The sequence below is a fragment of the Mycteria americana genome, chromosome 4 (assembly GCF_035582795.1).
Source record: "Mycteria americana isolate JAX WOST 10 ecotype Jacksonville Zoo and Gardens chromosome 4, USCA_MyAme_1.0, whole genome shotgun sequence".
Classification (NCBI taxonomy): Eukaryota; Metazoa; Chordata; class Aves; order Ciconiiformes; family Ciconiidae; genus Mycteria; species Mycteria americana.
Window position 1 is genome coordinate 62,071,124 of NC_134368.1, and position 5,952 is coordinate 62,077,075.

Sequence of the window (5,952 nt, forward strand, 5' to 3'; positions counted from 1 at the left end):
GGATAAAAAAAGCTTTCAGTAGCTAGTGATACATGTGGTTTCTTAGTTACAGTATTTCTGCTTCTTTTCTATTTTAACATTAAATAGGATTCTTTTGGAATGCAAAAGTGAGAAGGACTGAGACTGGGCAGCTCTTGGTTGACTCCCTTCTACTTGAATGAGAATCCCACTTCTGGTAGCCTAAAAATGCAGCATTTGCCAAATGCTGTATCTCTAACCTGGCGTGTCAGTGCAATGTGATTTCCAGTTTGCTGGCAGCCCGTCTTGCTCAGAGTAGTTGTAAACAGTGATGCTGGTATTTTTATTGGCTAATTTTACAAGCTGGCATCTGCTGTCAGCAGCTTCATGTAAACACACTCCTGCCACAGCATCTGTTCTGCTGCATATTGCCCTTACCTTAGCGCTCGCATGGAGCTGGGGAAGGAGTGATAAAGCTCTCTGCTGCAACGAGGTATGTGTTGAAAAATGGGAGCTGAATAAGGGGCTCAGACCTTCTCCTGGGACTGAATATCTGGAAAATGGACTACTTGAGTCAATTCAAGGATGCTGTTTTCTAAATGGCTTTGAAGCCTCCGCTTAGAGTCCAGCTCTGCTTGGTGTGTGAGCAAGCACATGCTTTCTTAATGTGAAGTCAGGAAATGTGACAGTGACCAGAACAGTCGACTTCTGTATAGAATGGAAGATGAATTTTTTTGTGAATAAAACTTTACTGAGATGACAGGACTGAGTTGCTAGCCAAATGCAATTAAGCTAAGATTGATCTTGTGGAAACCAGATATAACCTAGATGGGTATGAGTATCAGGAGAGAACAGATCCCAGTCAAAGCAGGGACTGTTGTGCAAGGAGCTAGGTATATACATGGAGACAAACCTTTGGTCTCAATGGAGAAGGTAAAAGGTAACTACGACCTGCAGTTTGCCAATGGATTATCAAGCTATCTATGTATAGCTACGTATATATTAAGACCAGAGCAAATCAGTGGCAATGCCACAGAAAGTCTGGGTTGCTTTGGTGTCAGGATGAAGAAAGAACAGACCTAGGCAAAAACTGAAAAATTGCATTCAATGTTATGAGGTATTACTGTGTTTAAGTGACCTCATGTGTCTCCCACTGCTTCTAGTGTAAACACAGTTGCTTTGTTTGAGCGTCTAGGATTTTTTTCTGTGCTTGTCACCATTAGCTTTCATTCCAGCAGAGCACTGAGGGCTGATTCAGATAGGGATGGTAGAGAAAGAAATGACAGAAGTTGGCTTTGAATTTTTATTGGGAGGTATTGAGCGTTTTTGGTTTTAGAAGTTCATGTAAAGTCTTGGATCAGTCCTAGGAAAAAAGTCAATTGCACAGTGGAGAGTGCTGTATTGCTTTATAAACATGGCCTAGGAAGTAGGAGTCTCTTCTCCCATGTTCAACAGTGCCCAAGTGAGATCTTATGGCTGGTGTAGCTCTCCTGTGAATTTTTTCCACTCAGTATGTTTTTCTGCCTCCAGTGTTTGTGGGGGGATGACACCCAAATACTGAGAAAGTAGCTACTAATCTAAAAATAAACTAAGCCTGCTCTGTTCTCCTGGAGGTGTGGGCATACCTGCAGCAGCCTCTTCTCCATGGGTGCCGACACGATGTGAATATGCTTCCACCTTCCAGATTAGGGGCTAACTCAGATGCAGAACAGGTACCTAACATGTAGGTGCCCAGTTCCTGGGATGGTGGTTGTGAAGAGAGTTAATGGGATGGAGTTTGCTGTAAACAAAATGGGGAGAGCTTGGTACGGAGGAAGTGAATTCACAACACCCACCAGCAACAAAGCAGCAGGGAACAGAAGTGTCAACTGCTACCCTGTGCAATGATCAGCCCCTTTGGACAGCAAGGATTAGCATCTGCACTCATCCTTGGTGCAGATGCTTGTGCTGGCCAGGGGATAATGCTTGGTGTAAATCCCTGTCTGTCTGCTGGATGCTTATCTGTAGCTCCAAGGTGCTCATATTTTCTGTATAATCACCTTTTGGTTAGAGGAGTTGTCCAGAGAGGAAGGACTGTGGATTTGACGCTTCCCTCAAAACACAGAGAAAATGTATTTAGTGTTGAAATGTTTCTTTGGCATGGAAATCTATCTAAATTGGTCCAGAAAGATGAAACATGTAAATGACTGGTCAACTAGTTAGGTTAGCAAGACAGAGAGGAAGATTTGCACCTCCTCATGACTGGACTCTTCCCTCCCCTGTAAATGCTTTTAATCTCTTTTATTCTGTGGGCAGAGTCATGTTTGTCACTTGAAATATGACAAGCTAACTTGCCATTTTTAAACAGAACTTGCTTGTTAGTGTTGAAGTGGTTCTGAGTATGTGCAGAAACAACGTGTAGCCCCACAAAAATATGATGTTATGTTTTAATTTAATGTTACATTGAGATGTGTAAGGGAACTGGATACTGTGAGTATGAAATGGTAGTGAAAATACTGATTCTGGATTTAACTTCTTTAAATACACTTATCTGGGGAGGACAATGTGTGTCTAAGATAGGATATGTTTTGAGATGGTTATTGTTCAGTGACTAGGTCTTGGATATGGATAATGCATTGACCAAAAGCCGTACTAAGGGTGAGTTTTCAGTAAATCTTCATGTAAATGGCCTGATAATGACTTCTGTTCACCTTACTTATTTTATTATTCACTTCCCTATGTAGCTTCACTGTCTAAAGGAGCTATGCAATCAGTGCATCTGTAATGGTTTTATTAAAGTTTAAATGTTTATACCAGGCTCAGTATTTCCTGAAGTAAATGTATTTGGGCAAGTATTGCACTCTGGGTAAAACGTCTATTATGTGCCCTAGACCAGAGACCCATTATAAATTCACATTACGAAGTATTCTGCTCTAGGCTATAGCTGTAATCCGATTGCCACTCCCTTCTTGACTTGCTGTGCATGTGCCCCCATCTCCTTCACCTTCTGATTGAATGAAACTGTAATCACCTACTCTTCTGTTTAGCTGGGGGCAGAATTAAAGGCAGAGAACAGAGGCAGCCAGAAGTGTCTGAGAGTGCACACGTGGGAAAGCAGAACCTACCAAAGGGTGAACTGAGTGGAGATTAAGCAAAGGTGCCACAGCCCAGAAGATCTTACAAGAGACAGAAAGGGGAATGAAGTTTAGAGAGCAAGGAGGAGAAGCTATAACAGGAGAAATAACTGGTAACGAGCTGCCAGTTCTCATTTATAGCCATGTCATGATGCAGATGGTGTGTTTACACCCCAGTACTGTCCAGTACACTGGTAATACTTCAGTGAAAGCTGTGAGGAATACAAACACGCTGAGCATGCAGAGATGAGGTTAGAAAAGCCAATGTCCAACTGGAATTGGATCTGGCAAGGGATGTCAAAGATAACGGGAAGGGCTTCTATGAGGAGATGGGTGACAAGTAGGCATGGCCAATAGTTATGTTAAAAGGCAGTCCTGCTTGAAAGAGAAGGCAAAGGGTGTCTGGCAAGGGAAGGGGCAGACTCGGAAGAACTGGGAGGAGAAGTAAGGCACACCAGTGGCTGCAAGCATTGGATTTGGCTTGTCTGGTTCCCAGGATACTGCTTGGGTTGTTAAACCACACTGCCAATGAACAGTAATGCAAAAATGCTACTGTGATAGTCATGGTGCAAGAGCCAGGGTGGATAGCGATCCCCTTCAGCCTCACCTCAGGTGTAATGCTGACCCTTTAAAGCACATTTCTGTCTCAACAGGACTTGACTTGGACATCATTTGGGACCTGTCATTAAGCATTGAGTAAAGGGATATTCTCAACTGAGAAATAGCTTCCTCAGGATCATGCAGCGTGTCTGTGTCAGAAGCAAAACTTTTACCAATGCACCTGAGTCTTGTAGCTTGATTGCAATACCACCTAATTGCTCTAGCTCTTCTGGTATGGAAGGAACAGTTTTTCCTAGTAATGAACAGAATTATGTCTGGAAGACTTGCCTCTTTATGGTAGCTAGACCCTCAGTTTGGGAAGTTTGTGTATAAAAGGCGGCTGCTGGATTTTTTGCCTTTTCTTTCCATTTTTCAAAATCTAGCACAGGTAAGCTCTTTTGTGTAGTATTTTGTTCATAATTCTTGGATGGGATAGGGGAAGAAACACTGAAAGCTAAGAGTGACAGTGGGAAACACATGGATTGTATGTCACTGGGCGATATTTGTGTCAGAATTTGTTGCATGAGGCAGTCTGTCCCAGAAAGCTGGCCCTGATTCTACCTTGTCACTCTGTTGTTTAAAAATTACTTAACAAAGCATGTGCCAAAAAATATTTATACTTGCTGAAGCACTTCTCTGAGTAGACACTGGAGTTTTGCAAGCTAAGTATTTCTGAGTTTGGACCACAAGGCCTACCTAAAGTCACAACTTGAACACTGCAAAGGAAGGAGAGAAATAAATATGCTCCTGCATTTCAAAAACATTTGCAATTAGCTGATGGAAAGGACTCAAAGACTATAGCTGTGATCCAGATGCCATCTCACAAGAACATAAATGAATGTGTTGGCAGCTGAAATTGCTAAGCATTTGCAAGTATTTGAGATATGAAGTGACTGAAAATGATGTGATTTATTTAGGAAATCATTAGGGGTAGGTTGAAATAGACAAGTCAGTATCAAACAGCTCTGCTTGGAGGAGCGAGGGGAGATGAAATGGATTTGCTTTCCTCAAACAAGAGGAGAATAGACACAGCTGGCCTCGGTGTGGAATACAGGACAGTAGCTTGAGTTAACGAAACTAATCTGCCTATAATCAAAGAAATTCAGGGTAGCCATCCAGACTGCCCTTAGAAATTAAAGAAGGCATTACTGACCTTCTGAAACATAGTTCAGAAAGGAACTGAGTTCTGGACAGTATTGTATGCAGGAGATCAATGTACTTCACTATTAAATGATACACTAATATAGTGATTTTCATCATTATATCCATTATTGTGTTTGTACCTTGAAAGAATGTGCATTTAATGAGTGAAGTGCTGAATGTGAACCCTTGAACTACAGTAATGTCCATATTACCTAGCGTAGATCCTGATCCAAAATGACATGCTGGAAAAGGAAAAGTGAGAATGAAAAGCAAATGGATGCTTTAATAGCTTTTGAGCTTGATTCAGGTCTGCCACACACCTTCTGTGTGACCTTGAGCAAGTTACTCAAGGGCTAGGTTTTCACAAAGCACTCTGGTACTTGCAAATGTGCCCAAGTCACTTGCCTGAGCTTGTGCAGTGTCTGCTAAAGCTCATGACTGTATGTCTTGAGGAGATAAGCCAGTTCCTCTTAATATCTGCTGATTCTTATTCTGATACAAGAATAAGATAATTTCATTAATATTTTAAGAACACTGTCCCTGATCTAGAGGAGCCATAATCAATTCAGTAATTTTTATCTGGATCTTTAACATCTCCTTTGCTTCTGTCTATCTGTGCAGGAGTAGTAACGCTCCTCTTCCTCACAGGGGTGGGTTGAGAAGACTGATTCAAGAGCGTGAGGTGCTGAGCTATTGCAGTTAGTGGATGCATGTAAATAGCTTATGATGAGAAATGTGGAAGTGAGTCCATTATTAAATTTATACAGGGCTAACAATGTAATCAAATTAGCCTTTGCACTTTCTCCTGTGCTCCGCTTTCTGCATTAGAAAAACTCCATAAATCTCTGCAAAGCCATTTCATTTGTTCCCTTTAATGCTCCCCTCTGGTGTGATGCAAAGAAACACCTCAATACTCGCTAAGTAGTGGGTGGGCTGCAAGTACTGCCAGCTGTATCTGCTGCTGCTCTTGGTGCTCACAAGTTGTACTTCCATGTCTGACCTGGATTATTTTGCTGATCAGTCTAATCCAGATTGGCATGTGAAGTGATATACATTGAGCCCTCTGGGCCAGGGACCATTCCTTTGCTTGCAGATGGACAGTGGGTTTTTAAGACCTGGGATCTGGCTCCGTGGGGTG